The sequence below is a fragment of the Chelonia mydas genome, chromosome 1, assembly GCF_015237465.2.
Source record: "Chelonia mydas isolate rCheMyd1 chromosome 1, rCheMyd1.pri.v2, whole genome shotgun sequence".
Lineage (NCBI taxonomy): Eukaryota > Metazoa > Chordata > Testudines > Cheloniidae > Chelonia > Chelonia mydas.
Window position 1 is genome coordinate 242,293,522 of NC_057849.1, and position 27,175 is coordinate 242,320,696.

The 27,175-nt window shown below is 41.5% G+C and overlaps 1 protein-coding gene and 1 long non-coding RNA gene across 2 annotated transcripts in view; both read left to right on the top strand.

The window, feature by feature from the left end:
• Window positions 1–27,175, top strand: part of FGD4 (FYVE, RhoGEF and PH domain containing 4) — a 179,276-nt gene that overhangs the window by 854 nt on the left and 151,247 nt on the right. The gene's annotated exons all lie outside the window — the stretch shown is intronic.
• LOC122464698 lies at window positions 786–20,015 on the top strand. The gene is made up of 3 exons (XR_006288974.1): window positions 786–2,216; window positions 6,464–6,469; window positions 20,004–20,015. It is a non-coding gene; the product is annotated as an uncharacterized LOC122464698 (long non-coding RNA).

Sequence of the window (27,175 nt, forward strand, 5' to 3'; positions counted from 1 at the left end):
GGGCCTTTTTATTCTGTTTGTACAGTGCCTAGCACAATGGGGTTCAAGACTAGGACTCCAAAGGGCTAGGCCAGGGGTTCTCAAACTGGGGGTTGTGAGGTTATTAGATGGGGGGTTGAGAGCGGTCAGCTTGCACCCCAAAACCCTGCTTTGCATTCAGCATTTATCATGGTGTTAAATATATTAAAAAGTGTTTTTAATTTATAAGGTGAGGGGGTCACACTCAGTCGTGCTATGTGAAAGGAGTCACCAGTACAAAAGTTTGAGACCCACAGGGCTAGGGTAGTACCAATAACTAATAAAAATGGAAACACACAAGCAAAAGCATCTTTCGCTGAATAGCAAGACTTCAAAATGGCTCTGACTTTACAGGGACTAATGCATCCCTCCTGGTGAAGCTGGAATTTTGGCCATTGGGTCAATAACATAATACAATAATATCTTTAAATGTTTCTATCGTGTCATAACTAACACTGTTGGGTGTTAATACCTTTTTACTCTGGTTTTGGTGGTGTTTTGCTCTGTTTGGGCAATGAAAGTAGATTAGGTATTTTCTCTCTGGACGTCTCAATCGTTAGCATAAGGATGTTTTGTTTACCTTTTAAATTCTCTTTGGGGTAAAAAAAGAGTCTTAAGTGTTTCTCCCCCTTCACCCCCCCCCCCCCAAGTGCTTGTTTCTGCAAGAATTAATTTTTGAGGTTCAAAATTGAGTTGTCTGGGCCTTTTAATCCCCAGTGTGTGAGACTTGGCAGGTCCGGGTTAGTGAGTCTGTGCAAAAGTGTCTGGTTTGGAACTGAGAAAAGACTATGGAAAAAATAGCACCATCATACTATGCAGATATGCTCCATGTGTGCATTCAGTGCTGTCTGACTTTCTAGTGACAATTTTTTATTGGATTCCCTGTTATCTCTGCAGAGCCAACACAGCTATAACAAAATGATCTGGGGATTCTATTTCATCTCATGCCTCCTGAATAGGCTTATTTATTAAATTTCCATCAGTCACACCTGTGCAGTTAAGGGGGGGGGGGCGCGTTACACAGGTGTCAATTAAGCCTGCAGAACCTTTATTACTGGTGGTGATTTGGGGGGATAGAAGGGAGCCAACTTGGCTCTGAGAGCCCAGTCTGAATGTGCCGGGCTTGCAGGTTGAAAAAGGACTCTTGTATTTTGAACACATCTGACATGGAAACTGTAGAAGCAGTAAACATGAGACTCCATCCTTGGTGATACTTTTACTATGTCTCGCTTTTCAGAGCACTACTCCTTGGAAGGAAGGAAGGAAAAAACTCACCTGTTGTGGATAAACAACAAACTCCGTGTGTTAATTTGCTGTTTGACACAAATTCAGGCTTGAAATGCCAGCTGCCACCCCCTAAATTTAAAGCACAGTGTTAAAGGGAAACTGTCAACTCAGATTTGCCTGCACGTGTGAACCTCATACGAACAAACTTTTTATAAAACTCATGATCAGTGACAGTGGCTGCACTGGAATTTTAAGAAGTTGTTTGAGTAGATTGATATGATATGCTAGGGCTCTTGCTACTGCTACCAGAGAAGGATATTGTTGGGGGTTTTTTTTTTTTGTTTTTTTTAAAGCCTTTAACCCTCCTCTTTCCGGTTACTTGAAGGATTTTCCATAGGGCTTCTGTAGTGGGAGGGGAATTTTCATATTATATAGTGTAGTGGAGAGGACTTGAGTAGTAACTCTTCTGCTCCTCCAAATGAGCAGCTAACTCTGTCCCAGTGGCTGTAGTTTCCTTTGCAGTTTCACTAACCCTCTGCAGTTACCCTCTTTCTCACTACACTCTTGGATTAGTATCCCATCCTTCCCACCAGTTGTTCCTTACACACATACATAGTATGAAGGAAACACATGAACACAGTAATCACGTTGACTGACTATATACATGCAAGGCCTTGCTATACATTCACACACCACTACTCTGGTGGCTTCTGAAACATAAAGGACCATGAGAGCCCCTTGGGAGATCACAAACTATTTGAGAACTAAAACGAGGAGTACTTGTGGCACCTTAGAGACTAACAAATTTATGTGGGCATAAGCTTTCATGGGCTAAAGTCCACTTCATCGGCTGCACTGATTATCACTACAAAAGGTTTTTTTCTCCTGCTGATAATAGCCCACCTTAATTAATTTGTCTCTTTACAGTTGGTGTGGCAACAACCATTTTTTCATGTTCTCTCTGTGTGTGTGTGTGTGAGAGAAAATCTCTCTCTCTCTCTCTCTCTCTATATATATATATTCCTAGTGTATTTTCCACTGCATACATGTGATGAAGTGGGTTTTAGCCCACGGAAGCTTATGCCCAAATACATTGGTTAGTCTCTAAGGGGCCAAAGTACTCCTCGTGGTTTGTTTTTTTCTGATACAGACTAACACGGCTACCACTCTGAAACCTATTTAAGAATTACTGCTTGATTCCTATACGCTGTAATATCATACATAAAAAAACTTTAATTTCTTCTTAATTTCTTGTAATGTTCGATGATTATGGGGATGCTTATGTTTAAAAGGGCCGTATGTTACATCTATAGTGGCCAAATAGGAAGGTCCCTACCCAAAGGAGCTAGTCTCCAAATAGACATGGAGAAGTCGAGATGGGGGATGGGAATCAAGAACAATGTGACTAAGTGGTGGTGATCAGCATTCCTCTTGTAGTCTGTGGGTCTTTCGTTTTCACTTATTATAACATTTCAGTGGGGACTGGTGGGTTAAGAAGTCTTGTGTTAGAAGCAAGTTTTTACTGGGAGAAATTTGAAGCAGAAGAGGACAGAGACAAGGTGAATGAGGTCAGAAAGGGAATTACAGGTGTAGGAAACCATACAACTGCTACTCTAACCTACTGCCTCAATCTGCACCTTATGAGTGATGCTGTTAAGATGAATTCATTATACCTTTTCCATGGTGACACTGTGTTGCAGTCGTAGGACATTGTTCACTGCAGCACTGAGTAAATGGAGAAACTGAATAGTGATGGGGGGCTAACTTCTTTATTTGAGCAAGAATAATATCAAAATTCAAGGAGAGAATAATAATGCATCAAATATATAGAGCACTTCCTATTCAGGTTACTTCCCAAATGCAGTCCACACAACGTCCTTGTATTAAGGACATCTTCATTTACAGGTAGGGAAATGGAGACACAGGTTACATTGACATACCCAAGGCAACAAAGGATGTTAGACCCTATCTTGCAGTTAGCCACCTATGCAACCACACCAGTGTAAGCCCCTAGATGAAGTCTGTTCTTCCTATGACTGTATCACAAGACCACACCAATTAAATGAACAGCCAGTTTGATTTATTTTCATTATCACTTGGGAAATTTTCTCCTTTTAATCTTGCCCAGGGAAAAGTGACTCAGACTAGCTCCTGTGCTGAAAACATACACTTTAGCCTTCAGGCACAACATAATGCATTGTAAAGCTGCGTGTTGGCATAATGGGAAGGGTGCTAGATCTTGTGCAGTTTATAGTTCATAAACTGCACGCTGGACCTTGAGGAAGCCTCCCAACCTAACTGCACTCTGTCAGGTTTTGTGTGCATTGAATCATAAAAAATATTGAAATATTTGTCTCATGCCAAGCATTTGAAAATGTCAGCTATTTAGGTTACTACAAGGGGTCGGGAGCATTCTCACAACATTCGTAGCATCAGAAGTACTGTGTCTGGGTGTCAGACAAATGGAAAAACTACCCATGGGCTTGTATGGAAGACTATGAAGAGATTAGAGCAGATTTTAGATTTTTTGTAATCAGCTGGTATTTAAAAGCTCTTCATAAACTAGTAAGTTTTTTGTGTGTGGTTGGTGAGCAGACTCAGGAACTGAAGTAACCACTGTGCACTTAACGTCTCTTGCGCAGACTTGGATGTCAGAATTTGTTCATGTAGGGGACATTGTAGGTTATATCTAGTCTTTGGGAGACATATCATAGACTCTCTAATGTATATAGACAGGCAGTAAGTATTCCAGTTCAGTGTTGTGCATGGAAAAACAGCGCCTCTAATAGTCAAGCTCTCCTCCTCCCCGCCCCCGTAAGGATTGTACTGCACATCAGCATTTAGTGTAAGGTGAAATCCAGATGTGGGCTTTTAATACAAGACCTTCCAGCTTCTAGACAAATGTGCTACGAACTAAGCCACAGTAACTCATAATGATATGTTCAATGCCAATCTGATTATATTAAAACTAAAGTGAAACCTACCCAAAGGACCAGTACAAATGATTTGCCTATTCATAGATTCATAGATACTAAGGTCAGAAGGGACCATTACGATCATCTAGTCCAACCTCCTGCACAACGCAGGCCACAGAATCTCACTCATCCGCTCCTGCAAAAAACCTCTCCCCTATGTCTGCGTTATTGAAGTCCTCAAATCGTGGCTTAAAGACTTCAAGGAGCAGAGAATCCTCCAGCAAGTGACCCGTGCCCCATCCTACAGAGGAAGGCGAAAAACCTCCAGGGCCTCTTCCAATCTGCCAGGGAGGAAAATTCATTCCTGACCCCAAATATGGCGATCAGCTAAACGTGAGCATATGGGCAAGATTAGAAGTTGACATTTAATGAAAAGCTGAATAAAATTGTACTAGAAACTTAGATTTTAAAGGGGTGGCTGCAAATTGCAGGGCATATGATCTTCACCAGTGGTTCTCAATATTTTTGGGCTCAAAACCCATTTGTAAATGTTGATGGCTGTCAGGACCCAGTAAACAGACCCTGGGGATGCCCAGTATGGTGGCAGGCCCTAGGGGGTGTTTGCGGAGCCCAGTCCACGCTCACCCTGCAGTGGTGGCTTCTGTGGTTCCAGTCCCACATAGCTGGCTGGTCTTGACTCCCTGCTCTGGGTGTTGCAACCTGGTACGTGTGGTTTGCAGCATCACTCACTCAAATTAGGCCCAGCTGGCCCCCTGGAGCCAATCCCAGCCAGCCCCACTGGACTGGAGCCATGGGACCCTTTGACATGTTCTGGGGACCTAATTTTGGGTCACAGCCTATGTGTTGAGAAACCCTGGCCTGTAGAAATCTGGTTAATCACAGATTATGAAGAGCATAGCTAAAGGCTTGTCTTCACTACAGAGTTAACTTGAGCTAGAACTCTAGTGTTGCTCCTAACTTGAGTCCCAACCACACAAGCAAACATTTAAGTGTAGTGGTGCTTTTCATTTGAGTTGGCTGGCCTATCAGAGGACATAGGCTATGGCTCAAGTTCACAGAACCATCAGCTTCTAATCCAGTCGCTCTGTGCAGTCGGAGTGTAATATTGTAGTGTGGCTACTCTCAATCAAGGTAGGGTAACTTGAGAGGATTCATTTGAGTGTAGATAACTCAAGACGTTGCTCAAAGCACACAGATCAGTGATTGTTTACTGTCATCAATGGCTTTTTCCCTGTCATACATAAATGTGAACTCTTTCCTCTAAAAATTGAATGTGGTGCTTTTTTGTTTTGTTTTTTTCTTTTTTTTATTAAGATCTGGTGGGGAGGAGGGCCAATTATGCGTAGCATGTGCTTATTTTGGTTCTCTTCCTCTGAATAAAAAATTACTGGATCACCTCTGCCCCACTTACCTCCCCATGGTATAGGATTGCCTGCCAGGCTCTTACATGTTAGCAGTGTTTAGATCCTGCAGTATCATGTTATATCCCTGTTTTGCTCTTTCAGAGAACTGAGGTGACCTGCATTCCGTACAGTATTGCTGCAGAAGGTATTTGCAAAGTCGAGCGGAAAAGATTGTGATTTCCCTCTACTGCTGCTGTACCTTGGCTTGTCAAATGGATATGATCTCATGGGATTATTCAAATAATATTTTATGGGCTTTTTTATATTTGTTACTTTTTGCAGGGGATGAAATATAGGAGACTTCAGTGACATGCTGTGCAGTGATTTAAGGAATGTCTGTGTTAAAACAGTGAATCTAATAGAGGCTGAGAGTTCTGAACAAAATAAACCATGCCCTGATTCTCTTTTCTGCCTGTGGAAATGAATAATTACCTTTGGGCATCCGCTCTCCTTGCTCCTGGGTGTAAGTCATCCGCTGCATTACGGTTGATTGGACTGTAGTGATTGAATATCTGATGTGTTCAGGGAAAACAAAAATGAGCATTAGTTAATGCAGACAGCAAGTACAGTACTGTATCTAGACACAATGGAGACAATTGTGACCTAAATCTTTCCATATATTGGACTTCCCTGGTATGCACAGGATTTTTCTTTTTTGGCTCTACATGAATTGTCCAACAAATTCTGATAGGTGTAATATCCAGAAAGAAGTTGGGGAGAACAGGGGGAGGTTCTCTTCAAAATATTTTCTCTCCAAAAAAATTTGAAGAATGTACAAGCAATTGTTTTACGGGAAATCGTGCTGGAAATTTGGCTATACAATTTCCCAGTCTGCAGTTATTTTGCAGATTACCACCATGGACTAAATTCTGCTTGCAGATATATGTGCACATACCTCCCATTGAAGCAACGCAGAGTGTGAAGTTGCGTGAAAATAACAAAAATGCAGAATTTGGTATCCTAAGTCTTGGTGGTCCTGTCAGCACTACAGGCATCCAACTTTACTTAAAAACATTGACGCTATTGGAACCACCCTGACTGAATTTGATACATAGTCTGTCATTGGTATATTTGGTACAGATGGCTTTTCTCAAACATTGAGTGTGCATATTTGTTTCCTGTTCGTTTTTTTGTTTTTCAGCATTTAGGACTAAAATAACCAGAAGCTAATAGCAAAACGCTCTTTGGTTGATTAGGTTATTTTTTTCCAAAAAAGAGAGAGGCCAGATGTGTCCATTATGATCATCTAATCTGACCTACTGCTTAACGCAGGCTGTAAAACTTCTCCTCTCCAACCCATAACGCTAACTTGTAGGAGAAAAAGGATTTGGCCCTTAATGAAGTCATTATCAATAAATCAATGACTGGTTAGTAAGAGAGGGAGTTTTGCATCATGTCAAAATAATAAAAATATGCCCATTTAGCCACTTCCTTTGGAATGTTTGGTAGAAGGCAGGAAATAAAGAGGCAATGGTGGTGGTAGTAGTTCCTGAACTAGCTGCATGCCTACAATGTTGAAACTGGATCATGCATGTAAAACCCTGTTACTCTTAACTAATCCAATGTGCAGGCAACATGAGAAGTTTGGATGTTGCCAAAAAAAAATAAGTGCATGGTTTGGAAAAATAAAAGGAACCTGCTCAGGAAGCATGTTGCTTTTGTGCTGTTACTACTACAGCACAAGTTCCCCAGGTCATTTGGAAAAAGCAAGCTACTGATGCAAAAGGAATGACTAATTTCATCTCTAGTCAGTGATGTCCTTTTTCACATGTTTGTTAACATGAGGTGTTCAAAACTGGTGTTGAACTTATTCATATTGTGGACCTCTTAATAGTGCCTTGTGGAACACCTACCTCTCATTCCTGATCATGGACCACCTCCCCCCTAGCTTCTCAATCAAAATTCTGTTTACGATTATGCAACATTTGTATGCCAATAGGTGCAGGTAAACTTTTTCTGTATCTGTTCCTCCTGGTTAACAAGCATTGGTATAATCATTAATTAATGGTTGACCATTTTACTCACTGGACTCACCATATAACCTAAAACATGCACACAGCTAATGGAGGGATTTGGAAGAGGGAGGGGAAAATGCAGTTCAGCCAAACTTCAAAACCAAAATGAATGGCTCATTTTCCTTGTTTCAGTTTATCTAGAGTTCTAGATACCTCTCAACATTTAAGAATGCTAGAAAATTTGAACCATTGATAATATAATATTTGCATCAAATTATCAATTAAAATTTTTGCAATTAAGGCTTTTTTTTCCATGAAGGACATTACTCCCTATTTCACCCATTAGAGGTATGGCCATACTCCCAATGGTGGAAGTCTATGGACTGTTCTGCAGTATGTCGGACTAGATGATCATAAATGGTCCCTTCTGCTCTTTAAAATATATGAATCATTCTTTGTCTCCAAAGGGCACATAACAGGGATTCTTCTTGATCATATTTGTAGCTGTTCACATGTGTCTAATTCAAGCACTTATGTACAAACTGGCATACTTCTGACACCTGAAGACAAAAATACTGTTCAGAGTAGGCATGTGTAAAGTTACACTTCGTCAGTAGATCTAGGGAAACGGAGACATGTGAGTAAGCAGAAGAAATTCAAAGAGACTGTTAAATGTCCTCTTGAACTAGCTGTAGGCAAATGGTGTCTGTCTGAGGGCTTGTCTGTATGGAGAGTTAGTGTGTGGCAATCTGGGTGTAAGTCCACAACACTATAGCATGCCGCATGTTAACTGGCCACGTGGACCCTGCTACTATGCGATAAATATGTCAAAGTGTGCTACGGAACTTTTAGTGCATGGTAGGAAGGACCACACAGCCAGCTAGTGTACAGCAGACTAAAGTGCTATCAATTTTCACTTCAGCTTGCCACTCACTAACTCTCTGCAGACATGCCCTATCAGAGGAAGTGGCATTTTAAACAGTAGGTGGCTTTGGCAGCATAAACTACTGTTATGTTACTGTACAATACGCCCCCATGTTCCACTGGGGCCGGGCTATTCCCTTGTTGATGGCCCTATTTCCGGTACTCTGACCTGGTCTGCCTTCTGCTATAAAATGGGTGTTTTAATCCCATCCAAAGGTTACAGTCAGAAATAGAGTTCATAAAACCAAATGGAATTAATAAATTTTATATATATGGATTGCCCCAAGTGTCAGTTTGTTAAAACAAAAACACTACTTGGGAGCAAGTTTAGCTTAAAAAGAAAGTCTGGCTTCATGTTGCATGAAAAGGGCACATTAGGATGTTTTTGTGGTGGAATAACCTTCTAATCTTTTGTCTGTGCTTAAAATGCCACAGTTCTCTGTGCAGTGTGTGACACTTCAGCAGGACCCAAGTAAATGACTATGAAGCCAAAAATAGTTCATTAAAGATTGGTTTAATGTGAGTAGGAAATGGATCATTGTGGCTAATGACACTAGCGTAACTGGCATTTGTGGGCCAGTAAGCCACTGTTGTAGATTTAAACAAAAGTTCTCTTGAGGTTTAAGGGTAACTGTATTAGGTAAGTGTTCCCCCAGTGACATTTTTCAATTGGGTCCATCTATACCACTTTTATTTTCAAATGGATATGCTTTACATTTCCTTTACTGTTTCATCATACAGCCTGCCACAGAGGTATTTCAGGTCCATCTAGAATTGCAGAGTCCTTTTCAACTCTAACCAGTTGCATCTGATGAAGTGAGCTGTAGCTGTAGCTCACGAAAGCTTATGCTCAAATAAATTGGTTAGTCTCTAAGGTGCCACTAGTACTCCTTTTCTTTTTGCAAATACAGACTAACACGGCTGCTACTCTGAAACCAGTCTACCACAGTGTCAGTGGTATTGCAGCCTTCAAAAATCATGTGTGGGACACCAAAATACTGTGAGACTGAATTAAAAAGTTAAGTGTGGGATTCTTTTTATTTGCGTTGTACTGTCTGAGCTTCTAGAAGTCACATTTCCTAGATCATCTCTGCAGCCATGAGGGCTAGAAGTGATCACTTTTAAAATAAGTAACTGAGATTTTCATGTAATAACTACTGTTCCATGAGCTGGGGCTTTAAGAGAAACACCAAAGAGCATGAGACTTGCAATAAAACCTTGAGTTGGCACCAGTGGGTGAGATCATTCCAAGTTTGAATTTTAGTTATGATGCCTATTAATTTAAATATGCCATTACGTTAACTTTATTAAAAATGCATTTTGACTTTCTCACTTAATTGCAGCCTTACCTACTTGTATTACATTGACCAGTGTAGTCTTAAGAGTTGAAAATGTGTTCCACTTAGCTGGTGATAACTAGCAGCCATTAATACAAGAATATTTTAATAAAATAAAGGTTTACAAAGTCTTACCAGTGGTTTGAATCAATAGTTAGCCTTGTAATTATTCTTGCTCCCACCTACTCCCAGATTTGTAAGGAGTAATGCAATAACCGTTGTTCCTTATTTGATTCCATTCAGAGTACTGCCTATGTACTCAGGCTCCAGTCCTGGAAACACCTGCATATTTAATTTTGAAGTTAATGGGACTGCACACAAGAGTAAAGTTAAACACAAATTTGGATGTTTTCAGGATCAGGACTGGGGTATAAGGAGAGAGTCCAGTGCTAATGTGACAGCCTGAGAACACTGGTGCTCTATACAAATAGTATCCACTGCTATTTGCCGCTTTCAGGGCCTTCATTGTTACTATTTCTGCAAGAATAGCTCTAATTCTAAATTTCCTAAAAGAGATGATCCCTGTCTCATACTGAACATGGGTGGTATCTTGAAAATAAAACTGCAGGAGCACAATAAGAAATATATTTTTAAAATCTGCCTCTCAATGTATTTTGTTGGCTCTTTGGCACAAATAAGATCTGAAGGGCCTAATTTTGACCTTAATTTGCATCTGTGTAACCAAAGATTGCCACTTGAGAAGCTTTAAGTTAAGGGCCACTTTCTGATCTAGTCACACGAGTGACTATGTAATCAAAGTACTTCCCTAGGCTTTTCTGAAGGCTGACATTGTAACATGATGTATGGGAAATGTTGAAAGGGGTAGCCTATTATTCATGGAGCTGAGAACAACTGTGTGTGTATCGGAGAGAGAGAAGGAAAGAATCTGGAAATAACTTCAAAACCAAACAAGCTCTTTTGAAGGTTCTCTAGTTAGCTGCTCACTTCCGAGGATTTTTATTTTTTTCTCCCCTAAAATTAACTTTTATAACTTGACTTGCTCAGATTTCTGCTCTCCTTCCCCTAAATAGTTATGGAGATCTACTTTGCTCCTGGTTTAACAGCTGAGGCAAATCTATCAGCAGGTGATTTTTGACAGTAATAACTAAATTGTTGCTGCTTTTCTTAATTACCCTCTATTAATTATGTAACTAATTAGCCCATTGTGGGTTTTTCCTTATCTCTTGTACGATTTGTAGCCAGAAATCCTAGCATAAATCTAGCAATTATTTAAACTCTGAGCCTCAGCTAAAGGCTGAGCTGCTACATTTGGCAGCTACAGATAGCAAATGAATCCTATTGTCATTAATAATTTACCTCTTCAGTATTTCCTGTATGCCACTAATCAGAACCCAGCTTCAGTGAGACTGTTTAGTTTCAAATCATTTTTTTGGGGAAAAAAAAAAAAATCTGGTACTACAAAATACAGAAAGTTTAAATGACAGAGCAAGGTTTTCAGGTCTTGAAGTTTTAAAGTCAGTGATATTCATTTTCCAAAAGAAGTGAATCTAGAAAACACCCAGTGAAAGAAGCTGTACAGCGAAACCTCCTTAGACAACCTTTAAGAGAGTGTCTCAAATGTTTCAAAGGCAATTCTGCTTTCCCTTTATTAAGCCAACTCTGTTAAACAGCCTTTTGCCAATCCCTCTCCCCATTGTTCTAATACAGATCTCACCAGATCAGGTTTTTAACAATACAGATAAAACACTTTGGTCTTCAGCATACATATAGAGAAACATGCAGTACATGACAACGGAGAGAAGGAGCATTGATCCTCCTTTTTTTTTTTCTTTTTTTTTTTTTTTAAAGTCATCTTTAATACCTCATACAATCTTTCAGAATTTCTTTGGCAAAATAATCCAGGAGTATGTTCAGTTATGTATGAATATCAAAATAGACCGGTTTCTATCTGAGGTACTCGTATGGCTCCCATTATTAATCTAATATCTAAGCACCTTGGAATTTTTTGTGTATTTATTCTCACCGCACATCTGTGAGGTAGAAGTGCTATTATTCCCATTTTATCGATGAGGAACTGAGAGACAGAGAGGTCACAAGATTATCCAAAGTAACACAGGAAGTTGTCGGTGAGCAGGACTTGAACCCAGGGCTTCCCAGTCCTAGCCCAACTGTTGGAACATCCTTCCAATAAAGCAGAGTGGAAGGGTCTTTAAAATTGATTCTGGGAGTATCCTGAGTCACTGGCTTTAGTAGCTTGACACCTGCCATTGCAAGGTCCAGAATATATATTAATTTTACTTTTCCCCCTCTAGTTTACCATAATTTCTTTCAAATGCAATTCAGATTGGAGACCGTGAGAAGTGTTAATCCATTTGACATGGTGCATTTGACAAAATAGGCAAATTATCTTTGAATCATGCTATATTCTAGGATCATCAAATCCTTCTCAAGGCACATAGGGTGTGTGACTAGGTACAGTGAAAGTACAATTTGAAAACCCACTGTAAAGAGACATAACAAGCACCCCCCACTGTAAATTCAAATTATGCTGGTCAATTGAGTATTCTCCTCAGGTCTATCATGCATGCTATAAGCTTTTTCGTCACACTTCTTGACTGTTGTCCTTTGTCAGTCTGGACATGTTTAGGTGATGCACTACAGGTCAGCAGAAGTCAGAGGTGCTCAATTGCTATAGCATTTTACAAAGAACTGGCTGCAGAGGAAAATTCAGTTTTCAACTGTAGTCCTTCAGTGTGTGAAATGTATTTGTTTTTGTTGGACCAGCACCAGCAAAACACTTCCCTCTGTGTCCCATCTCTTTCCTTACCTACTCACTAAGGAAGGAGAGAAGAAAACTGGGCAGAAATAGTGGCTACTCGTTTTTGTTTGTTTTTGTTTTTGCAATAAGTATTATGTAGAACATAAAGCTTGAGTGGGGTAGGCTATCCAAGTGCATACATGCATATTTTTGGTAGTCCACTATGCTATATACAATGCAATTAGTTAAACTCTGCTCACTAGTTTAAAAACACATATGTGACGGAAGAAAACTTAGGTAGGTAGAAGGGTGTGTGTGTGTGTACAAAATGCTCAAGGAATTCTTCCCCTTCCATAGCCCCACCTTCCATATACCACACTTGTGTAGCTTCTTTCGGTAGGGGTGGGAATGAAGGGAACCACAATGTCACTGTATGTAAATTTCCTTTAAAGACCCAGCTATTAAAATACATTTTAAAGTTATTTAGCTATAGCCTTGGTGTCTGTTTTTAATTGGATCTGGTGGATTATTAATTTATATATTCAAAGCCCAACTTTGCCCCCTTCACTCATGCTGACTAGTGTCTTACTCTGCCCTGTTTAAATCAGTGGTGCTACTTGTGAAGTAAGGTATGAGTAAGTAGCAAAACTGGGCCTTGAACAAACAAATATATTAAATGTGGAAAAACCTGGAAAACATTTGAATAGTTATTGGACCAGCTCTAGTATCAGTACTAGTGTGTGTGTTTTGGGGGGTGTTGGTACTCTAGTTTGAACAATGTGTGTTGAGCCAAAGAAGTTTCAGCTGCACAATTGTTTGCACTTGCTTGTGCGTGTCTGCCTCTGTAGAGCTAGGATCAGATTTCTGATAAGTGTTCCTTCCAGATAAGGTGAACAGGTGACGGTTAGAAAAGCAGAAGCAGGTTAATGATTTGAAGTGAGCCACAGACTGCATTCCAGTTGCTTGATTCCAGAAGAGCTCCTCAGCTGGAGGGAGTTTTTCCTAGATATGCCTCACATGGGAAGGCCTCTCTCTGAGGGGAGGCTGGTGACCTCTGAAAGCTGGTAAGTACAGCAGACTCATAAATTTATGTTTCTGGAGCTGGTTCATGGCAGATGGTAACAAACTGGCAGTGGCGTGTAGAGTACATGTAGCTACGGGGCGCATGAGAACCAGACTGTCCACACTGTGGTGTATAGCTACGTGTGTCAGTGAAAGGCTCTGGTAGGGGGAGCCAGAGGGGAAAGGCTCTGGTAGCAGGGAGCTGCTGAAGTCTTTCCCTGCTGCCAGAGTCTTCCCCTAGGGTGGTGGGGAAAGACACCGGTGGCAGCTCCCTGCAGCAGGGAAAGGCTTCAGCACTGGGACACTACACAACTAAAAATCACAGTGTAGACTGGGGATGCACTGCTTAGGTGTGTCTTTACTTGCCTAAGCAGTGCCTCAACATCTGTTGTTTATACCCGTGCTAGGCGGTATGCAGTGTATGTACTCTACATGCTGCTGGAAGTAGTGTGCAGTGTAGATTAACTCTAAAACAAAACTGGCTAGGTAGTGCTTCTTCTGAGGAACCTCTGTTGCTCTCTATCATAGTGAGCGCTATATGCATGTGGTTTTAGTACATGTTAGCAAACCGTGTGTGTATGTATCTGACTGGGTATAGTCCCAACATATATACTAACTTTTTATATTTCTTGACTGCACTTTTACATGGGGTTTACTGAGGACCGTCATTAAACAGTAATTCATAGGCTAAGGCAGTGGTTCTCCACCAGGAGTCTGGGGCCCCCTGGAGGGCCGCAAGCAGGTTTCAGAGGGTCCACCAAGCAGGGCTGGCATTAGACTTCCTGGGGTTCAGGGCAAAAAGCCAAAGACCCACCACATAGGGCTGAACTCCAGGGCCCTGAACCTCATCCCCAGGGCTAAAACCGAAGCCTGAGGAACTTAGACTTGTAGGACCCGGACAGTTGCCATGCTTGCTACCCTGGAATGCTGGTCCTGGCTTTTATATGCAGAAAAACAGTTGTTGTGGCACATGTGGGCCATGAGGTTTTTATAGCATGTTGGGGGAGGCCTCAGGAAGGAAAAAAGTTGAGAACCTCTGGGCTAAGGTATTTCAGGAGTAATATACTTAACTGAATGAACACATTTCTTTTGTTTTGCAAGCTGATAACAAGAGTTTTCTTTATGATGTAAAGTAATACCTGAAGCAAGGTTCCTAAAAGAACAGGGTGTGTGGTGGGTTGTTTGTTTTTTTTGTTGGTGGGTTTTTTTTTTTTTTTTTTGCAAATAAGTAGTAATGCTGCTGTGCAACAGTTATCTTTGCAGGAATATACCCATGTAGGTTAAAACAAAAGACTTGTGATTTGGATTCTTATAAGTGAGTAAGGAAAACCCTGTGTTTTAATTAAAACACATTGCTGCAATGAATGAGATTTGACCACATATATTAGTGTTTCTTCTAACTATTATGTATATGCATTTCTTTGTACACTTCATAAAAGGAGCTTTGGTGCTTTTTCTCCCCACCCTAGAGATTATAGGAGGCTTGCTAAAACTAAAATAGAAAATCTCTGTATTTGACAGAAGTGAGTCAGTCTTTCTCCAAAAAGAAAAGGAGTACTTGTGGCACCTTAAAGACTAACCAATTTTATTTGAGCATAAGCTTTCGTGAGCTACAGCTCACTTCATCGGATGATCACTTAAGATGAGCTAATACCAGCGGGGGGGGGGGGGGGAACCTTTTGTAGTGATAATCAAGGTGGGCCATTTCCAGCAGTTGACAAGAGCGTCTGAGGAACGGGGGGGGGGGGGGGGGGGAATAAACAAGGGAAAATAGTTTTACTTTGTGTAATGACCCATCCACTCCCCATCTCTATTCAAGCCTAAGTTAATTGTATCCAGTTTGTAAATTAATTCCAATTCAGCAGTCTCTCATTGGAGTCTGTTTTTGAAGCTTTTTTCTTGAAGAATTGCAACTTTTAGGTCTGTAATCGAGTGACCAAAGAGATTAAAGTGTTCTCCGACTGGTTTTTGAATGTTATAATTCTCGACGTCTGATTTGTGTCCATTTATTCTTTTACGTAGACTGTCCAGTTTGACCGATGTACATGGCAGAGGGGCATTGCTGGCACATGATGGCATATATCACATTGGTGGATGTGCAGGTGAACGAGCCTCTGATAGGGCCTAATCACATCAGCCACACTATGATTGTGTCCCCTGAATAGATATGTGGACACAGTTGGCAATGGGCTTTGTTGCAAGGATCGGTTCCTGGGTTAGTGGTTCTGTTGTGTGGTGTGTGGTTGCTGGTGAGTATTTGCTTCAGGTTGGGGGGCTGTCTGTAAGCAAGGGCTGGCCTGTCTCCCAAGATCTGTGAGCGTGATGGGTCGTCCTTCAGGATAGGTTGTAGATCCTTGACGATGCATTGGAGAGGTTTTAGTTGGGGGCTGAAGGTGATGGCTAGTGGCGTTCTGTTATTTTCTTTGTTGGGCCTGTCCTGTAGTAGGTGACTTCTGGGTACTCTTCTGGCTCTGTCAGTCTGTTTCTTCACTTCAGCAGGTGGATACTGTAGTTGTAAGAATGCTTGATAAAGATCTTGTAGTTGTAGGTGTCTGTCTCTGAGGGGTTGGAGCAAATGCAGTTGTATCGTAGAGCTTGGCTGTAGACAATGGATCGTGTGGTGTGGTCTGGGTGAAAGCAGAAAACACCCATTGTTTCATATTCTCTGTGTATATAAATCTCCCCACTGTATTTTCCACTGAATGCATCCGATGAAGTGAGCTGTAGCTCACAAAAGCTTATGCTCAAATAAATTTGTTAGTCTCTAAGGTGCCACAAGTACTCCTTTTCTTTTTGCGAATACAGACTTTCTCCAGCAGTTGAATACAAGCACAAAGGAAGTGTATGTTGTACACAGGCTCTCTTCCCGTGACTATAACAAGAGATGCACACAGATCTTACCTACTGAATGTTCCTGAAAAATAAAGAATCCCTCACCCCTCTTAAAAAAAAAAAAAAAAAAAAAAAAAAAAAAAGAGACTAGAGAGCAGATGAATTAGCTGTAAATTTGCTGGGTAGACACTTCTAGTATTAAGATATCAGGCAGCTTCCAGTTTCTCACCACAAAGGCTGCTTAAATGAGTTGCTGTGCAGCATTTATGGCAGCAGATGGGAATGACTTTTCAGTGTATTGCTCTAGGTAGAGGCAATTCAGTTAAGCAGCTTTAATGGTAATCTTAAAAAATTCTTCATATATAAAACAACAATGGGTCAAACTAATTGCTTGTGTAACTCCACAGACTGAACTTGACCGAATGTGTTGAGCATTTCAATGTGATTAATACCTTCAGCTGTACAATATGTGATTTATAGACCTTAATCATCAACTATTGTTCTTCATGTTGTTGCCGGCACCCAGTGCCGAGAGGCAAAACAACAGCAGGGGTTGGCTCGCTACCCGGTGTGCTTCACCCAATAATCACAACAGGGTGGAGAAGCAGAAAAGTTTATTTGAAGCTTCAAAAAGGTACAGGGAGAAGAGAATCTCAAATCCTGCACACAGAGCAGGAAGTTACACAGGCTTTTATACATCCTTTCTTCAGCATACTTATCCAATAGCAAGCTGCCCTAAGTATCCATATAGCCAGCCAATCCAGTTACCAGCTAGTTCCCTTGTTTTTTGTATCATTTGTTAAACTATACATAAAGCTGCTTTTTTCAGCATTTTTTCTTCCATATCTGCCCTGTTTGGTCTTGTTTAGTTTCAGGCAGTCTGACTCTGCAACATATTGCTGCAGATCCTCAGCATAACTGCTGTGAGTGCCTCCAGGCGGTGGGGCCAAGGACACTTGGGCCTAGTATGCAGAGCTGCTGCGAGCGCCTCCAGGCGGGGAGGGGGGCCAAGGACACTTGGGCCTAGTGCGAGGGGGATTCATCGACACTTGTGGTCTTCCATCCCCTCGAGTTACCTAGTGGCCATGCCCCAGTGTCCCCAACAATGTCAACAAATAAAGGTAAAGCACAACGTCTCTTTAAACGTAGATCATTCATGGTTTTCAAATAAATATAAATTGTCCTTTGTTCTAAAATATGTTGTTTGCAGTATTACACATGTATTGGTCCCAGGATATGAGAGACACAAAGTTGGTGAGGGAATATCTTTTACTGGACCTAAATAAAGTGTCATTTTATTTTATTGGACCAACCTCTGTTGATGAGAGACAAGCTTTTGAGCTACGCAGAGCTCTTCTTCAGGACTGGGAAAGATACTCAGGGCTTGTCTACAGTACAGGTTGTGTTTATTCACAAACCATAAGTTATATCAACCACCACCCTGGCACCGACCTAAGCACCAGTGTGGACAGCGCTACGTTGTTGGGAAAGCTTCTCTTGCCGACATAGCTACCCTCTCATGGGAAGGTGGTTTTATTATGCCACCGGGAGAGCTCTCTCTTGTCGGCAGAAAGCGTCTTCAACAGACACGCTACAGTGGTGCTGCGCTGTAGTGCTTCTAGTGTAGACTAGCCCTAAGAGTGTCAAAGCTAAATACAAGGTGGAACAGATTGTTTAGCATAAGTGGTTAACACACAATTGCCCTGTTTCAAAGGGAATGAACACATCTGGCACCAGCCACTGTTGGAGGACAGGAAACTGGGCTGGATGAACCATTGGTCTGACCCAGTATGGCCATTCACGGTGAAGTGGCTCATTAACACCTTTGCACCTGTTCTGGCACGGTCTGATGCCGCTTTGAGTTGGTGGGTCCTGGTCTGTGCAGAGCTTGCTTCTGATAATGAGTTTGGTGAGGTTGGGAGTTGTTTGAAGGCCAGAAGAGGTGGTTTGGAAAAGATTTATTTCAGGATGACGGGGGGGCCCATCACGTATAGGTTGTAGTGTAATGATACCTCATATGGGTTCTTGTGTGGGATAAGTGACACCTTAGGGGTGTGCAGTCTGAAGGTTTTTTAGTATTGCCAACCCCAAATGTTCAAAAACATGAGTCAGGCTCACAAAATATCATGATTGGTTTTAAAATCATGAGATTATGTAAAAATAATAGATTTGGTGTTTGCTTCCTGCTTTGAGCCTTTAGGGTACACTGGGGTCACATTTTTGAAGCTTTCTCCACATCCAAGAGGGCTAGAAACTTACCTTTTTTTAAAGAATGAAGGCTGAAATCATCAGATACCCATTTGACTCCAGGAGCTGGGGCTTTAAGGAAAACCATAATTATCATGAGACTCATGACAAAAAAATCATGAGAGGTTGCAACACTGTTTCCCCTGCACCCCCAGCCCCCCCCCCCCATCCCCATATTGAAGCAGGTTCTCTTGGGGTATTTTGGTGGCCCATTCCATGATGCAATCTAGTTCTCTGGTGAAGTGTCCTTGTTTGGTGTGTATCCTGGACTTGCTCTCCTGAGCATATTCTGTGGATCTGGGTGACTGGCTGCAGATCACAGATCCAGTAACCACCCCCAACACATCAACAAATCTGTTAAGGTAAATCTGGTAATCCATGGTTTTGTTGTATATAGTTGTCTGTAGGCTTCCATTGCTGAAGCTGATCATGGTGTCTAGAAAGTTGATGCTCATGCAGGAGTGTTCTACAGAGATTTATTTTATTACAACAATCTGTAATCCACTAACCCCACCCCTTGTTTTGCCCTATCCTGCAGAAGTGTTAACTGGCCACTTCACCTTGAATGATCTACTTATGCTAAACCTGTTTCCCCCTTGTATTTAGCTCTGGGTAGCTCAAAAATTTCACCAACAGAAGCTGGTACAGTAAAATAAAATCGCACTTTATTTAGGATTATCTACTTCTTGATGTGCCCAAGTAGTAACATTGTCTTTTTTACTTTTTTTTTCCCTCCTCAGTGTTCGCAGTACCACTATGCCTGTGGCAGTGTGAACTGGATTCTGTTCTACTCACTCATCAATTTGTTAGTCAAGTACTGACTTCAGAACTGTTGTTATCTTTGGTGATGGTATAAAAGGAAGATAAGTGTCTCGTTCAGATCCCAAATTGAGTTTTCATAGCTCACCGTTTCAACTTTATCCTATAAATCTAAACTGAGCAACTTTTGATATGGAAGCTAATGAGAATATATATTTGATGTTGTTGTTTTTACAGGCAATTTTCTGACTAAACTATACTCTAATACTCACTCACCAATACACATTTGAAGGAAAATTTCAAAATAAACCCTTCTAGTATAACTCAATAGACAGAATGGTATATGGTGTTGGACCAAAGCTAAAATACAGGTCATAATTTTTCAGAAAAGTCAGGGAGTGTTTCTTGAGTCTTTTAAGGTTGAAAGTATTTTTTTTCTTCTATGAAAAATAGAGTAACCAGAATATGCTTAGAAAACAGCCCTTTCCTGTAGTGAACAAATGAAATGAATGATGTTATAAGGTACGGTAAATACCTTTGGGCTCCTGCATATATGAATTTTCAGTAGTGAATTCCATGAACAGCTACCTACTATAGTATAAAGTAAAGGAGTACTAGTGGCACCTTAGAGACTAACCATTGGTTAGTCTCTAAGGTGCCACTAGTACTCCTTTACTTTTTGCAAATACAGACTAACACGGCTGCTACTCTGAAACCTAGTATAGTATGAGCAATATAGAAATATTAATATAAGAATTAAGTATGTATGGAAGGTTTCCCCGTACAATGTATCAACAGAAAAATAACTTGCCCTAGATTGGCAATGAGCTCTAAAATTTGACTTATTTCCTCAATCCATGATTTGATTTTTTTATAACTGTTGGTCAGATGTCACCCTTCTCTAGTGTTGGATTTAGTGAAGAGGAGAACTGGCTTCATACTAATTTTAAAGTCCATTTGTTTTTCTGTCTCGATATAGCCATGTCTGTCTGAGGTTTACCTGTGTGAAAGTGGCACTTTGCAATTTTAGGCATCATGATGACTGGCTGAGAAGATGCATAATTCTTGTCTAGGTGTAATTCCAAACAAATGGATTGTGTAGACCTAGTAGGCAGATCCAGGCTGACACAATAAACTCTCTAGGAGCTCAAAAGTTGCAGGGGACGTTTCCTACTTTCCTCCCTTCCAGCATAGCCACTCGGCTTTTTAAAACTAGAATGCTGAAGATCATCACCTAGTTTATTCTTATTTTGTAAATACTTTTCTAGTACTAATCATATTCCTAGAAAACAAGCGTGCCAAGTGAATCGGAGAAAGTCAAATACAGTTGGAGAAACTATGCTGATAAACCCCCCCCCCCAATAAAACCCCAACACAACTTTTTTCACCTTGTAGAACTACAGCGGTGAGAGTTATGATTTCTAGACACTGACCTGTGCAATGCCATTTTCATCAGGTGGACAGGAGGTGGGGGAGAGGAATGTCAGTGAAGGCAATACTGAATATTGCTACTAGGGCTAACTACTGTGTTTCTAGCTTGTCATAAAATTTGATTTTTTTATATTTGTCACTGATTTTTTTTTCCTGTGTTCTTTGAGATCCTGATGTGCAAATGGCATTTTTAGAATGTACTGATTTAGCCATTATTAGGGGAATAAAATTTGTTGGATAAAGTTGTTTTAAATTATTGAGAAGACTATTTGCTTTACGTATCACAATGAAAAAGGGCAGCATTATGATGCATGTGATCATATGAAACAGTATTTGTAACTATGGATGTGTGCATACTTACCTGATCCAAATTTACCTGACCAATATGGTTGCTCCATTTGCTCCATGTTTTGCACACACTTAGGAATTTCCTTTATTTCATCTTCTATTCCCATCTCCTTTTTCAGTGTAGTTTTAATGTATCAAAACAAAGTGAATAAAATCACCAGCCACATCTGAGGCTGAAGGTCGTGTGTTCAAGAACATTTTAAAAATAGTTTAACATTATTCTAGAGCTCTTCATAATAAGTAGTAACACTAAACCTCAGTATTGATAAATGGTAAATCATTTACAAATCTGTGCCAGACACTGGTGGTTGAAAAGAAATAATGTACATAGGCCATGTGATATAGAAGATAATCTAGTTTTGTGCATATCTAAGCATTCCTGTCCTTTCTTTTGTTCCAACTAAACGAAATATGATTGGGTCAGAAAATTGGAGTCTCGTTATAACTGACCTTTCTTTCTCACCCCCAATAACATTTCTTATGGATAGGAGATTGATTTAGATTTTATAACTAAGCTTACAGTTGTCATAAAATAGCTACAGTCAACAGTTATGGTGCAGGTTGCTGTCCTGATTTCAAAGCCCTGTATAGCATTGGCGCTGTCTACCTAAGAGTGTCCATCTCTCCCCGTGGCCATGGCTGACTGGAACAATGAAGGGAGGGCAACACTCAAGACTGCATGGCAGAACTTTGACCAAGACACTGGAACTTGCTGGTAGAAGAAATAAGAGGTTGACCTCTAACCTCACTGCATTCAGAACTAAATGCAAAACTCTTCTCTTCAACCTAGCTTTCCCACAGTAGCCTTCTACACACCTTTGCCCCCACACACCAAAATGGGAAAAACTCCTATACTGTAAGCCAGCAAGAAGGGAGATAATATCTTGTTCCTTAATCTTGGTGGTGATATTCACATAATATGGTGAAGGGTACCTATACAAGACCCCTAGAGAACATCCAGACCACATCACATGTGATCCATTGTCTACAGCCAAGCCCTAAGATGCAACTGAATTTGCTCCAATCCCTCAGACAGAGACAAACACCTACAAGATCTTTATCAAGCATTCTTTAAAACTACAATACCCACCTGGGGAATTGAGGAAACAGATTGACAGAGCAAGACGGGTACCCAGAAATCACCTACTACAGGACCGGCCCCACAAGGAAAATAACAGAACACCACTGGCCATCACATAGAGCCCCCAGCTCAGACCTCTCCAGCACATTGACGATCTACAACCTATCCTGGAAAACAATCCCTCACTCTCCCAGACCTTGGGAGACAGGCCAGTCCTCACTTACAGACAGCCCCCCAACCTGAAGCAAATACTCACCAGCAACTACACAACATACCACAGAAACACTAACCCAGGAACCAATCCCTGTAGCAAACCTTGTTGCCTATTCTGTCCCCATATCTACTCTAGCAACACCATCAGAGGACCCAACCACATCAGCCACACCACCAGAGGCTCATTCACCTGCACGTCTACTAATGTTATATATGCCATCATGTGCCAGCAATGCCCCTCTGCCATGTACATTGGGCAAAACCACAGTCCCTATGTAAAAGAATAAATGGACATAAATCGGACATCAGGAATGGGAACATACAAAAGCCAGTGGGAGAACACTTCAATCTTCCTGGACATTCTATAACAGATTTGAAAGTAGCTATACTTGAACAAAAACACTTCAGAAACAGACTTCAAAGAGAGACAGCAGAACTAAAATTCATTTGCAAACTTAACACCATTAATTTGGGCTTGAATAGGGACTGGGAGTGGCTGGCTCATTACAGAAGCAGCTTTGCCTCTCCTGGAATTGACACCTCCCCATCTATTGTTGGGAGTGGACTACATCCACCCTGATCGAATTGGCCCTGTCAACACTGGTTCTCCACTTGTGAGAACTCCCTTCATGGGTCAGTATATTTGTCTGCATCTGTAATTTTCACTCCATGCATCTGAAGTGGGTTTTTTACCCACGAAAGCTTATGCTCAAATAAATCTGTTAGTCTTTAAGGTGCCACCAGACTCCTTGTTTTAGAGAGAACATGAAATTCTGTTTTTAAGCTTGAGTCATTAATGTCTTTGTAGAAACAGGCATTCTTTGACCTAGTCTTCAATATCTAAAGCAGAGATTACTGATCTCTGTGGACCACTAGTGTCTAGCAGAGAATAAACTGATTACGTGGTGTCGGCGGCACCGCCTCCTTCATTTCTAGCTGCGAAATTGCATTCCAAGGAGTTACATATATGTAGCACTTACGTTATTTTCTCCATGCTGTAGTTTGTAACAGGGATATTTATTTGATCCTGAGTAGAGGGAGAAGTGGTCCAGGGGGCAATCTCTCTATTAAAACATGGGCCACACTATGGGAAATGTTTGAGAACCTCTGGTTCTGAGTTGGGGGGGCTGTTACTCAGAGAATAGTAATGGCAGTTTTCATGTCATTCTGAGAATAATGCAGCGTAAAGAGAAGAGTAAGGTTCTCTCAGGTCCCTGTTAACTACTGGGTGATACAGCAGTTCGGTAGATCAGCCCTGTGCAGTGTAGATCAGTTGGATGGAAAAGGAAACTAGCAAAGATGAACTTGGTAAACTTGTGAAACAATTGGATGAAACCTTTGCGAAATATGGTATGGAAATCAGTGCAGAGAAAACCAAGCTGACAGACAAACGTGACGGGATCAGCTCACATATCACTGTCAGTGGACAAGAGCTGGAGACAATGAAACAGGTCAAGTATTTGGGGGCAATCATCACTGATGAAGGATCAAAGGCAGAAATTCTAGCAAGAACTGCACAAACAGCAACAGTGGCAAAGCTAAAGCCAATTTGGAGGAACATTCATTTTCCTAGAATCCAAATTAAAACTGCTGCTCACGCTGGTCATCTCCATTTTTCTGTGTGCGTGCGAGACATGGACCCTTATGGCAGAACTTGAACAGAAAATACAGGTAGTAGAGATGAGATACTTACTTCCATAAAATCCTGGGCATCTCCTCCTTCGACCACATCACTAAAGAGGTCCGCAACATTATCACCCAATGCGCTGGGTCATATGAAGACCCTCCCTCCCCCACGACTGTAAAGAAGCTTAGGCTGAAGTGGTACGGCCATGTAACAGATCATCTGGCCTATCCAAGATCATCTTTCAAGGGACAGTACAGGGGAAGACATGAAGAGGTAGACAGAAGAATAGATGGATTTGTAACGTAACTGTGGACCAGAATGGACTTCAGAGACTCAGCCACTGACACAGAATCGTCAGGGGTGGAGACAATTGGTTGATTGCTTATCAATGATGGTGCCCCAATGACCAATGCGGTTATGGGAGTGGTGGTGGTGGTGATGATCTGACAAACTAATCAAAACATGGCTTAGAGCACTTTGAATTTTGAGTCTATATTTAGCTACTTAAATGATGAGATTTGTCTTGGATCCTTCTCCAAAGAACAGTTCCTCTGTTAATTACCGATAGCTTTGAATTTAGTTAGTAACATTAAGGCTTTGTCTATACCGCACTTTTGTTGTTAAAACTTTTCTTTCGGAGGATTTCCCTCCCCCCCACATCCCAAGCAACAAAAGTTTTAATGACAAAAGCGCCAGTATGGATAGTGCTTCGTCGGTGGGAGAGCTACCGCCCCTCATTGGGGATGGTTTTATTTTTGTCAGGAGAGCTCTCTGTAGACAGAGTGGCTACACTGCATGCTTTACAATGGCAAGGCTTTAGTGGCACGGCTGTGCCACTCTAAGGTGTGCATTGTAGACAAAGCCTAAAGCTCTGGGAAGGAATACTTAAATGATTTCTCTGTCCCAAGTTTTGTCCTCTTGCCCAATTTCCTACTCCAATAACTTAGTGGAGGGTTGATCCTTCCCAAATCAAACTAAGTAAAAGTATTGGCTCCGGTTGTATGGACTGGCCAGCAATAAACTGTGTCTCAGTAATATGGCTCTCATCCTGAAGAGGACTTGGAACAGTTTGTAATGTGCTATAATATTTTTAATGATTGAAGAAGGTTTTGGGTTGACAGCTTTTGTAGACTGAAATTCATTATTCATCGACAGCCAGAGACGGTTAGTGCTTCCTACACTGGTGATTTTAATTAAGACTGGAGATGGTGCAACAGATGGCTTCTCAGATGGACAGATGCTATATGGACTAATAGCAATGCAGTTAGTTCAGCAAAGGTCAGAATCTGGTTTCACATACACAGCTATATGAAAGGTATCAAATATATGTAAACGTGAGTTCATAGGTATGTGATAAGAGTTTGTAATATGTTTAAAAAAAAAAAAGTCTATTTTAATAGTATACCCTTTCCATGTGCAGCTCCGAAAGCTTGCCTCTGAATATGAAAACAAATTACAAAAACCAAAGGCCAGATACTTAATCTTCCTTTAGGCAAATGCTGAAACCTTTCTAGAACAGTCAAGAACTGTTTTTGTGGGGTTTTTTTCAGATTTTTTTTCCTGTGGCAGCAAAATTGCTTTATTGTACTGTACATACAATGAAGTTAGGACAAACACAACTGAAACAGGAGGAACCCCACAAACCAGAGTGAATCAGAAATAACCTGAAAAGGAAGGTCTCATGAAACTAGGGTTTATTTAAAACTTCTCCCTCATGTACACTGGAAAATTAGGTGGCATGAGTGATCCTATATGAGATTGGCATAACAGCTGGGTTTTTCAAAGGAGCCTAAAGGAGATAGGTGCCCAAATATCACTGAATTCTGGGATGAGACAATTTTGGGGGGTGGGGGGGGGGAACCAAATGGCTGGGTGCTGTGGGAGATTTTGGGAGAGGCGTTGGAGGGATATAACTGCTTTAAGGAGTCTAAATATCTCTGGGTCCATAAATCCTTATAGCTGTCTCTTAGCCAAGGTGGTGGTTGTGTGGTGCAATCTCACAGGTGCTTAAGGAGAGGGGAGTATTCTGAGAATCTTTCATGGTTTGGAGGGCACTAGTGAGGTGGGAGAAAAATTTTTTTTGGAGAAGACAACTTCTGCACATGGCGTCTTTGAGAGTGACCTCCCATCCTGGCTGCAGAAAGCCCTCCTAAGTGTCATGTGGAGAATCTGAGCCTCTTGCTTCTTTGAATAAACAATCTTTAGAGCATGTTACCTTTTTTTTGTAAAGCGTAAAAGGAACAAAATAGAGACAGACCCCTGTGACGTTCCCCAGGTGTTATCTGGACCGGTGATCTGCTAGGTCACTCCAATCCTTGACTCTGGGAGCCAGCCTTACCCTGTTCTGCTGTGAGAACCCCCACTCCTGGGCTGTTCACGCACAGTCTCTGGCATGTAAGCATTCTCCAGGCTTTAAGTCATGTTCGTGTACCTGGCCATTGCCCATTAGTGACCCCAACAATAGGTGTTTGAAGTGTCTGGGGGAAATCGCATAGAAAAGACAAGTACAGATCTGTAAAAACTTTTTGCTTTTGAACTCAAAAGGAGCAGGATATCCACTGGAAGGCCCTCCTCATGGAGGCTTTGCTTTGTCCTGTCTCAGAGCCCTCCCAATTGTACTCCATGACTAGTACTTTGGCATCCGCTCTCAGTGCACTGCTGGCACCGGAACCCACCTGGCATGGTTCCCCCTCGCTGGTGCCCAAGAAGCAGGCTGTCCCAGGAGATGCAGACTACCCTTCAGGATCTCCCATTTGAGGGAGCAGGGCTCTTCTCAGAGCTGACCGATGCACAGCTCACAGCCGTAAAGACTCCCGTACCACCCTCCAGTCCTTGGGCCTGCACACCCTTCAACAGGCTAGAAAGCCATTCTGTCCGCTGTCTCCTCCGCCTTCGTTAAGGTCGTGGAGTGTCCCCCAGCCCTGCTCTTACAGAAAGGAGGAGGCAGACAAGGGGTTTAAGTGACAGAGACCAGGGCAGCCAGAAACGGGCATTTTGAGGATGCGCCCGAGGACAGCACCACAGCCACTGCCCAGAATCCTGCTTTTTCCTCAACC